The sequence below is a fragment of the Neovison vison genome, chromosome 8, assembly GCF_020171115.1.
Source record: "Neovison vison isolate M4711 chromosome 8, ASM_NN_V1, whole genome shotgun sequence".
NCBI lineage: Eukaryota > Metazoa > Chordata > Mammalia > Carnivora > Mustelidae > Neogale > Neogale vison.
The window spans coordinates 3,978,933-3,990,440 of record NC_058098.1 but is presented as its reverse complement, the minus strand read 5'-3'; the positions used below and the strand labels follow the sequence as shown (position 1 = coordinate 3,990,440).

Sequence of the window (11,508 nt, the reverse complement as noted above, 5' to 3'; positions counted from 1 at the left end):
CCAGAATCCGGACTCAACGTGCTCCGTGAGTGAAGGGCAGAACCAGGGTGGGAAAAGAATGGCAGCTTCAAAGAACGGCCAGAATGTGCCAACACAGACGGGCACACATTCGGTGTGTGTGGGAGCACGGACCTCCGGGAACATGGGCAGGGAAGAGCCGGCGGGTCACGTTCCCATGGGCATGAGGTCATTGATTCAAGGGCATCTTCCAGGAGGTGCACGCGGCTGCTGCAGCCGCCTGCTGTTTTGACCAACGTTCTGAACGCTGCTCTGTGCAAAATGACATGGAGAGGCCAGAAACACTTTGGCAAAAGATCGAGGAAAGAATTCAGAGACTTCAGGAGACAGGAATGCCGAATTGGAACCAGCCAAGGCTTCCCACTCACCAGGACCCCTTCCCCACCCCACCCGGCCGTCTTGTCTCCCATTAGGCCCAGAAGGACTACATTTACCTCTGCCCTGAGGAATGGGCTGGTGAGGAAGACGGCAGCCTTTTAAGCTGGACTCTAGGGACCTGGTCTCCCAGCCCGGCAGCGCGGGCAGTGAGGGCGGTAGTGGGTTCTGATCCGCTGCTGCGGTGATGGGGACAGCCAGAGGCAGCTTGGTCCCAAGGTGACCGCAGTTAACCGGCCAGAAGCAGGTTCTACTTACGGGTTCCAGTTACCCTAACAAGCAACAAGGCGGGCGTTATGCAATTTTACAAAACCATGCGAAGCCCGGAGATCTTTCATGGTGGTTAATTGACTATAAGGGTCTCAGGCATTGAAGTGACAGAAGAGCCTTTTTTCTTCTTCATAAATTAAAATAGACCCAGGTCTGAGGACAACAGGCCTCACTTTGGGACATCAACACAATCAAGACACGAGAAAGTCAAGGCCTTAAACCTATTCTGAACACCAAGTCTCTTCATCGACTCTGAGTCTCTGGACCAGAATAAAGTAGACGCCAGGGAGCTGTGAGATCTAGGTAAGCACCAAGGCCAACAGTTGGTCTCCTCCTCATGTGCCCTAGGAGAACAGACACACCCAAATCTCTGGCCTACCGGGTGTTTATTCTAAGTCAGTGCTCACTACTGGGATCCTAAGAACCTTGAGCATTACTAGTATCTGCCGTTCGCGGTGAAGGTCATGTGCTCCAGGTATCAGTGGACTTGTGATCAGGCCCAGGCTAAGGCTCTTTTCTGTTCCTGTGTAAGCAGCAGGCAGGGGTCTCCTCAGCATCAGAACCCCCTCGCTGGCTTACTAAGACAGGTATGAACTAAGTCGCACCATGGTTGACAGGCCAAGAGGGAAAGGATGAAACTTCCGCTTGCCTCCAAAAATCACAATCAAAAACAGTACTGTCTCTCTGAGGAAAACACAGATCATCCTTATCACTGGGCACTTGGGAGGGGTGTGCCTGGTGATTCCTAGGACATCCCCACGTGGCACACAGTCCAGCCACTGCACAAAATGTCAATGAGTGAGCACGGGGTTCATGGGGTGGTTTCTCGGACAGCACAGAAGCCCCTATTTCTCCTTCCTAGAGAAACCCCGCACGGTGCCTGGTGAGCCCTTCTGACCCAGCACGTCTACCAGATGTCCTCCTTTATTCCTTTCCAGTCCTTCCACAAAGTCGTCTTACATAAATTGGTCCCATCAGACACCTCACACACCAGCTCGCAGAAAGCATCCTATTGGTAGACCGGGAAGACCAGCAGTAACGGCTGCACTGCGGGCTCCTTTTCTATGGCTTTTCTGCACCAACAGATCCTTGGAGGGCTGGAAGGGTGTTCATTCATCATCTAGCACATGGTTCCTGAAGCAGGAGTGATATTCAGACATTACCAAATGCATATGATGCTCACCAGAGACCCGGGCTGGGAGCTGCGTTTTCACTGGATGCGACCTCGCATTCTCTCGTTCGGGAAAACCAAGGAAATGTTTGAGTTACGCAGGAGATATAACATCGTCCACATTGGCACTTTGAGCTTGTGTCTGTGCATGCACCCACAAAAGCCATGGGGAGGGGGACAGCAGTAATATTTACTGTTTTTGCCAGGTTGGCACCCCCAGTGCCTTTGGGGGACAAGGGTCCCTGCCTCCCATCGTATGGTACTGAAGGGGGTGCCAAACAGGAAATCTTGCTCCTGTAGTCACATGACTGGGCAATCATAATTCCTTACTAGTGGGAACATTTCAAGTGGCAAGACACAGAAAACTCAATTAAAATGTCTTTTGAATGAAGGACACCCAAGTGCATGGATACAACACTACACAGAGGAATGCGCCCCTTTTTTTTTTTTTTTTTTTTTTTTTTTTTACGAACACATGGGATATTAACCAAGCTAGACCATATTCTGGGAAATAAAGCACGCCTCACCAAATTGAAAAGAATTAGATCATACAAAGTATATTTTCTGACCACAAAACAATTAAACTAAAAAACCAAGAACAAAAGACATCTGAAATATTCTCAACTATTTGGAAATTAACACACTTCTAAATAACCCACGGGTCAAGGAAAAGTCACAAGGGCAATTAAAACTATTTTGAAGTAAATCTGTAGGATGAAGCTAAGCAGTACTTAGAGAAAAAAATATATAGCATTAAATACTTATACTAGGAAAAAAAAGGATCAGGGGCGCCTGGGTGGCTCAGTGACTTAAGTGTCTGCCTTCACCTCAGATCATGGTCCTGGGATCGAGCCCCACGTTGGCCTCGCTGCTCCGCGGGGAGTCTGCTTCTCCTTCTCCCCCTCCCTCCTGTTTGTGCTCTTTCTCTCCCTCTCTTCCTCTCTTTCCAATAAATAAATAAAATCTAAAAACAAAACAAAAATCCCCAGAAGCTATCAACTCAGTGATCTGAGCTACTACCTTAAAAAATTGGGGTCTCCTGTGTGGCTCAGTCAGTTAAACATTGGCCTTTGGCTCAGGTCATGATCCCGAGGTCCTGGGATCGAGCCCGGGCTTTGTGGGTGGGGGGGATGTCTCTGCTCAGCGAGGAGTCTGCTTCTCCCTCTCCCTCCGCCACTCCCCCTGCCTGGGCTCCCCCTCTGTCAAATAAATAAAATATTAAAAAATAAAAAGTTGGAAGATTAGCTTAAGCTCAAAGCAGAAAGAAGCAAGTAATAAAGATAAAAGCAGAGCGGTGCCTGGGCGGCTCAGTCAGTCGAGCATCTGCCTTCAGCTCAGGTCATGATCCCAAGGTTCTGGGATCAAGTCCCCCACTGGGCTCCTTGCTCAGCAGGGAGTCTGCATCTCCCTCTTCCTGCTGCTCCCCTGCTTGTGCTCTCTGTCTCTGACAAATACATATATAAATAAAAACTTCAAAAAATAAAGATAAAAGCAGAAATCAGTGAATGAAAACAGAAAAATTATAGAGAAAGAAACTGATTCCTCAGAAAGATCAATAAAATTTATAAACCTCCCCCTTCACGAAGCCCTTCTGTCCCCATATCCCTGCAAGACACCTACTCAAAACCGATTAAGGGGGAAAAGAGAGAGAGAAGCTATAGACGACCAATATCAAGAAAGAATGAAAGACTTACACTTCTAGATCTTAGAACATTAAAAGCATCAGGTAATATTTAAACAACAGTATACTTATAAATTTGACAAATTTGATAAAATGGAAAAATCCTCCGAAAGACAAACTTCCTAAGTTCACCAAAGAGGAACTAGATGATCCTGATATTCCTGGAGATAATAGGAAATTGATTTTGTAGTTTAAAATCTTAAAAACAAAACTCCAGACCTGGATGGCTTCAGAGATGGATTCCACCAAACATTTAGGAAGAATACAAATTCTCACAAGATTTTCCAGAAAACTGAAGCAAAGAAATTAGTTCCTAACTCATTTTTTAGGCCATTATCCAATATCCATATTTGAAGTAAATATTACAAGAAAAAATAACCTTCAGGTCATTATCTCTCATGAACATAGACACAAAAATGGTCAACAAAATATTGGAAAGGTGAATACATAAAAGGAAAAATCTATCATGACAACGTAGGTAATCCTGCAAATGCAAAATTGTTTCAATATTCAAAAACCAATTAATGGAATCAGTAGACCAAAGGAGAAAAGACACACGAATATCTCAATATAAGAAAGAAAGAGAGAGAGAAAAACAAAACAAAACTAAAAAAGCATTTGACGAACTTCAACAACTCATGATAAAAACTTTCCACAAACAGGAATAGAAGGAACGTCCTCACCCTGATAAAGTTTAATCACAAAAGAACCTTCAGCTAACACCATACTGAACTGTGAAAACCTGAAGGCTTTCTCCTGACAGCAGGAACAATGCAAGACTGTCTGCTCTCATCACTTCCGTTGAACATCATACCCGAGGCCCTAGCCAGTGGGATAAGGGAATAAGAAACAAAAGTCACATCGATTGATAATCAAGAATAGAACAATTCAAGGATGACATGATTATCTATGTAGAATATACAAGAGCCTATTTTTTAAAAGCTTTTAGAACTAGGGGTCCCCTGGGTGGCTCAGTCTGTTAAGGGTGGGACACTTGATCTCAGCTCCAGGGTTGGTCTCAGGGTGGTGAGTTCAGTCCTGGCCCTGGGCTCCACACTGAGCCTCCAGCCTACTTAAAAATTAAAAAACAGGGGTGCCTGGGTGGCTCAGTGGGTTAAGCCTCTGCCTTTGGCTCAGGTCATGATCTCAGGGTCCTGGGATCGAGCCCCGCATCGGGCTCTCTTCTTGGCAGGGAGCCTGCTTCCCCTACCACCCCTCTCTGCCGGTCTCTGCCAACTTGCAAGCTCTGTCAAATAAATAAATAAAATCTTCTTTTAAAAAATGTAAAAAGCTTCTAGAACTAATAAGCGCTTTCAGCCAGGTCACAGTATGCAATGTCAATTCAATCAATTACATTTCTATACACTAGCATTGAACTATTAGAAAATGAAAGATTCTGAAATGCCATTTACAAGGGCACTAAAAAATAATGAAATGTGTAGGCTAAAATCTAAGAAAATATGTGCAAAACCTGCATGCTGAAAAAGATGAAAAACCGATGAAAGAAATCAAATAAGGCCTAGGTAAATGCCGAGATACTTTGTATTCATGGTTCGGAAGACTCCATATTGTTAAGATGTAAATTACACCAAAAATCGATCTAGAAGTGCAGTATGATTCCAATCAAAAATCCTAGAAAGATTTCTGTAGAAATAGACAAGCTGACTGTAAAATGTACAGATAAAGGCAAAGGAAGTAAAGGGGCGAAATAATTTTTAAAAGAAGAAAATGGGACTCTTGCTCTGTGGCCTGCTTTGCAAGGACGTTAGAAGTCACCACTCCATCCTCACAAGTAAGCAAAGCAAAAGACGGCACAGAAAGCCGAACACACTGAGAAATCCACGCGTCGTCTCCGATCCTGCGGAGAAGGGAGATGGAGACAGAGCAGGGCTGCGCTCTGGCAGCGGACATCCCATGTCCTTGAGTAGGTGTCTTGCAGGGACCCGGGGACAGAAGGGCTTCATGAAGGGGGACCAGGAAGACTGGCAGGACCAGACCTAGCCAGTGTGCACCAAGGCGGACCTTGCACGGACTATCCCTCCTCACAACACCAGATCCGGCGCCGCGGGTGGAGACGCAGCACACCAGGGAGCCCATGGTGCATGCGGAGGCTCGGTGTGTCCCCTGCGCCTGCGCGCCCCCCTTGCAGTGTCCCTCCTGGCTCAGCTGGGCTCCTGTCCCGCCACACCCTCTGGGGAAGCCTCCCTGGCCTTTGTCCCCGCGTCAGCCTGAAGGGCCCTTCCTTTTGTGCTGTCTCCCTCATCGCTCTCCACTGCTCGGAGCGCCCCACGACCTCAGACGGGAACCAGGCCACCCCACACCCCCGCCCCCTCCCCGCAATCAGCGGCGCCCACAGACTGAGAAGGAGCCACAACTCACGGGGACAGCGCCGGGCAGGGGGACCAGACCTGCGGCTGGGCAATTGCTGGGGTTGGGGGTCTCTGATAGTTCTGAGGGGTAGTAACTGGGGGGGGGGGTCAGAGATCGGAGAACCCCTGCTTTGGGGGGTTGCCTCCAGGAGCTTACCAGGGCCTCGGCGGCGAGAATCGGAGAAGTTCCGCGCTGCTTCCCGCGGGGGTAGCGTGGTGGCGGGCTGTTAACCCGCATAACCCACCTGGGGGGAGGGAAGGCGCACCTGCGGCCCCTCCAGCCTTCCTGGCCCGCCCACCTCAGGAGGGAAGAGAAATCAGAAGCACCGCGGAGGGCAGGCAAAGCGCAGGCCGGTGGGCGCAGCCTCACCCGAACACTGAGCCCACCCCCCGGGCTCCAGAGCGTGGCCCTTCCCCACACCTGTACCCTGCACTGCAAAAGGCCAGATCACTGCAGGGCATTTACCCGGCACATCATGCCCACCTCTCCACAAAACGTTAAAAGGCCTAATAAAAGGTGTGAAAATACAATTTAAAGAGACAGAGCAAACAGCAGAACCAGACTCAGAGATGGCAGGGAGGCTAGAATGATGAGACTGGGAGACCTTAAAAATTAAGATTGGTATGTTAAGTGTGGTTTTGTTTTGTTTTGTTTTTAAGTAGGCTCCACACCCAACTAGAACTCAGAACCCTGAGATCAAGAGTGGCAGGTTCTACCAACTGAGCCACCCAGGCGCCCCCGTGTGCTAACGGTTTTAATGGCGCAAGTAGACAGCCTGCAAGAACACGGGGATAATGTATGCAGAGAGAAGAAAAAATACAAAAGAAATGCTGGACATCAAGAACTACAACAGAAAGAATGCCTTTGATGGGCTTATGAGCACACTGGGCACAGCTGGAAAAGGACTCTCGGAGCTTGGAGATAGACAATAGAAACTTCCCGAACTAAAAAAAGCAAAGAGAAAAGAACACCCTGGGAAGAAAATGAAACAGAATATTCAGGAACACTGGGACAACCACAAATGTAACATACCCATAGTGGGAAGAGCAGAAGGACAAGGGAGAAAGGAGAAGACATTTCTGAACAATAATGATGGAGAATGTCCCCCCATTAAAGTGACAGAGATACCAGCCCACAGGTCCAGGAAGCTCCCAGAACGCCACACAGGATTAATGTAAAACAAACAGACAGACAAACCAAAAACAAAAGAAAACACACCTAGGTATATAATATTCAAACTTCAGAAAATCAAAGATAAAGAAAAAATGTTGAAAGAAACCAGAGGAATAAACCACCTTACCTACAGAAAAGCAAAGTTAAGATTTCTATCCAGCTTCTCCTCAGAAACCGTGCAAGCAAGAAGAGAGTGGGATGAAATATCTAAAGTGCTTAAAGAAAACACCCCACCAATCTAGAATTCTGTATCCTGACCAATTATCCTTTAAAGGTGAAAGAGAAATGAAGACTTTCTCAAAAAAACAAACACTGAGGGGATTTGTTGCCAGTAGACCTGCCTTACAAGAAATGTCAAAAGTTCTTTAGAGAAGGGGCTCCTGGCTGGCTCAGATGGTGGGACATGTGCCTCTTGATATCACAGTTGTGAGTTCAAGCCCCATGCTGGGTGTAGAGATTACTTAAAAATAAAAATAAAAAAATCTTCGCCTGGGTGGCTCAGTTGGTTAAGCAGCTGCCTTCGGCTCAGGTCATGATCCCAGGGTCCTGGGATCGAGTCCCACATTGGGCTCCTTGCTCAGCGGGGAGCCTGCTTCTCCCTCTGCCTCTGCCTGCCTCTTTGTCTGCCTGTGCTCGCTCGCGCTCTCTCTCCCTCTGTCTCTGGTAAATAAATAAATAAAATCTTTAAAAAAAAATCTTCAAAAAAATGTTCTTTAGAGAGAAGGAAAATAATACAGGTTGGAAACTCAGATCTGTATATAGAAATGATGAACACTGGAGACTACGTAAGTGAAGGTAAAATCCAAACTTTTTTCTTTATTCTTAGCTGGTCTAACAGATAGGAGTTTGTTCAAAATAAGATCAACAACGCATTTAATGATGCATTGATATATGGTGTTTTATATCATGGAAGTGATGACAGCAGTGACACAAGGGATGGGACGGAGGGATGAGGATTAGTTTCTTATTATAAGAACCATAACTATACCCACAAAGCAGATATTTGAAAGTGGACTTGGATTCGTCGTAAATGTATGACAAACTCTAGGGCAACCACTAAAAAAAGTTTAAAAAAAAATAGTGCATATGCTAAGACAGGAGAGAAGAAGAAGTAATTGAGAGAAACTCAACTCAGTTGACAAAGGGTAGACAGAGCGGAAGATGAAGCATAGGAACAAAGAATAAAGGCAACAAACAGAAAACTGGAACAAATATGACAGGTATTAATCCAGTAATGTCAAAGATCACTTTAAATGGAAATGGCCTATGGACACCAAAAAGACAGAAATTGTCAGTAGGGATAAAAAAAAGAGAGAGAGACTCATCCATAGGTGTCTACAAGAAACCCATTTTAAACTTAAAGACGCATATAGATTAAAAGTAAGTGGATAGAGAAAGATAAACAATACTAACACTGAATTGGGGAGAAAAAAATGGGAAGAGCTATATTGATTTCAGCCAGAGCAGACTTCAGAGCAAAGAAAATTATCAAGGATAAAGATGGCCATCACATTAATGAGAAAAGGGTCAGTTCTCCAAGAAGTTGTAACAGTCTTCAGTGTGCGTGCACCGAACCACAGAATGTCAAGTGCTGAAGACAAACACTGATAGAACAGCAAGAGGAAATCGATGAACCCACTGTCCAAGTTGAAGTCCTCAAAGCCCCTTCCTCACAAATGGGTAGATTCAGCAGGCAGCAAATCAGTAAGGATATGGGGAAATTAACGTACCATCAATCCCCTGCGTATAAATGACATCTGTAGAATACTTTGTCCAACAAGAGCAGATTCATCTCAAGCTCACACGGAACATATTCCGAAAGAGATCACATTCTGGGCCATAAAGCAGAATATAAAAGAGAAAACCAGACAGTGTCTTCTGTCAGAGCACAATGGAATTAAAGCAGAAATTATTAACAAAGATAGCTGAAAACTCCAAATATATGGAGAATGGATAACACACTTATAAGTAACATGTGAGTCAAAGAAAAAAATCACAAGAGAAATTTAAAAATATTTTGAACTAAATGAAAATACAACTTTTTGGAGTGCCTGGGTGGCTCAGTCAGTTAAGCATCTGCCTTCAGTTTGGGTCATGATCTTGGGGTCCTCCTGGGTGAGAAGCCTATTTCTCCCTCTCCCACTCCCCCTGCTTGTGTTCCCTCTCTCGCTATCTTTCTCTCTGTCAAATAAATCAATAAAATCTTTAAAAAATAAAATATAAATAAAAATTGTCACAGAAATCGATGAACTTGAGATCAGGAAATCAATAGAAAAAAATCAACAAAATCAAAAGTTGGTTCTTGGGGCACCTAAGTGGCTCAGTGGCTTAAGCATCTACCTTCAGCTCAGGTCATGATTTCGGGGTCCTGGGATCAAGACCCGAGACGGGCTCTCTGCTCATCAGGGAGCCTGCTTCCCCCTCTCTCTGCCTGCCTTTCTGCCAACTTGTGATCTCTGTCAAATAAATAAATAAAATCTTTAAAAAAGTTGGTTCTTTGCAAATATCAGTAAAATCAATAATCTTCTAGCTAGGCCAGCTAAGAAAAAAAGACATGACACAAATTACTACTAATATCAGAAAAGAAAGAGAGGACATGCTACAAATCTCATGGATATTAAAATTATAATCAGGGGGCACTTGGCTGGCTTAGAGCATGGGACTCTTGATCTCAAGGTTGTGGGTTCAAGCCCCACATTGGACGTAGAGAGTACTTAAAAATAAAATCTTAAGTAAGTAAATAAATAAGTAAAAATATAATCAGGGCATATTATCAACAACATGCCCACAAATTTGGTAACGTAGAAGAAATGGATGGTTCCCTTCCTTGAAAGATAGAATCAGCCAAAACCTACACAAGAAGGATCAGACAACTGAATGGGCCTAAATCTATTACAGAAATTGAATCAATAATTAATAATCTTCTAAAACAGAAAGCAATAGGCCCAGATTGGTTCACTGATGAATTCTACAAAACTTTCAAGAAAGAGATACCAATTTAATATCAACTCTTTCAGAGGAGAGAAAACAGAGGGACTATTTCCTAAGTCATGCTTACGGGGCCAGTATTTTTACCTTCCTACCAAAAATAGACAAAGATATTATAAAAAAAGAAGTCTACAGACCTACATGTTCCATGAACATAAATGAAAATATATATGTAATATAAAATGATATATAGCTATATATACATTTGCACATTAAATCTAATAATATGAAAAGAATTATACATCAGGACCAAGTGAGATTGATCCCAGGTATGTGAAGCTCGTTTAACATTCAAAAATCAATTACTGTGGAGTCCCGGGATCGAGTCCCACATTGGGCTCCAGCTCTATGGGGAGTCTGCTAGTCCCTCTGACCTTCTCCCCTCTTATGCTCTCTCTCTGTCTCTCTCTCAAATAAATAAATAAAATATTTTTTAAAAAATCAATTACTGTGATTCTTCGTATCAACAGGCTAAAAAAAAAAGGAAGAAAGAAAAGAAAAACCACATGCATATTACTAAGGATAGGAAGCTACATATTGTATGAGTCCAAAAATATGACATTGTGGGGAAGGCAAAACTATGGAGACAGTAAACAGATCTTGGAGTTGACAGAGTTAGGGCTGACAGACAGACGGACCACAGACCATCTCCAGGGCAGTGGAATGATTCTATACCACACTGTAAAGGTCGATATGTCGTTTTAAATTTGTTCAAACCCAGCTTTGCGCAGTGGCAGTATCGTAGCCAATGAGGTTTATCCGAGGCGCGATTATTGCTAAATAAATTTGCTCAAACCTAGAGAATATGTAACACCAATAGTCAACTCTTAGGTCAACTGTGGACTCTGGGTGGTAATGACGTGTCACTGTAGCGTCATCAATTTTAATGAATGCGCCACTGTCCCGGGAGCTCTTACTGGGGGGCTCTGGGCGGGAGTAGAGAGAGGCAGGAGGTATATGAGAAGTCTCTCTGTACCTCCCATTCAATTTTGCTGGGAACCTAAAACAATTAGTTCATTTAAAACAAAACAAAACAAAACAAGAAAGTGGTTCAAAGAAAGAAAGAAAAGACAAGAAAGATAACGATAGTGGCCAGGCCACGAAAGGCCTTTTAAAGAGTGATGGAGACTGGGTCTCACCCCAAGAGCTTTAGGAGATGCGTCGACTGTGGTTTCCTGTGCTTCTGTAACAAACTCTTACAAATTAGGGATTTAAAACAAGAGAAATGCGTCTTCGCGTGGTTCTGGAGGCCCAAAGTCCCAAATCAGGTTGCTGGTGGTCCCATCCTTCTCTTAAAGACTTTAAAGATATCCTTTTTTCTTTTGGTTTTTGATTTTTTTGTTTGTTTGGGTTGTTTTTGTTTTTGTTTTTGCCTCCTCTGTGTACACCTGGCTCTGATAGTCCTTGACGGCGTCTGCCATACACTCGCTCTACGACCCGCCTCTGTCTTGACGGCGCCTTC

The 11,508-nt window shown here is 44.4% G+C and overlaps 1 non-coding gene across 1 annotated transcript; it reads left to right on the top strand.

Annotated features, from left to right (window-relative positions):
- Positions 1 to 10,765: 10,765 nt before the first annotated feature.
- Positions 10,766 to 10,903, top strand: LOC122916599. Its single transcript, XR_006386237.1, has one exon. It is a non-coding gene; the product is annotated as a U4 spliceosomal RNA (small nuclear RNA).
- Positions 10,904 to 11,508: the final 605 nt, after the last annotated feature.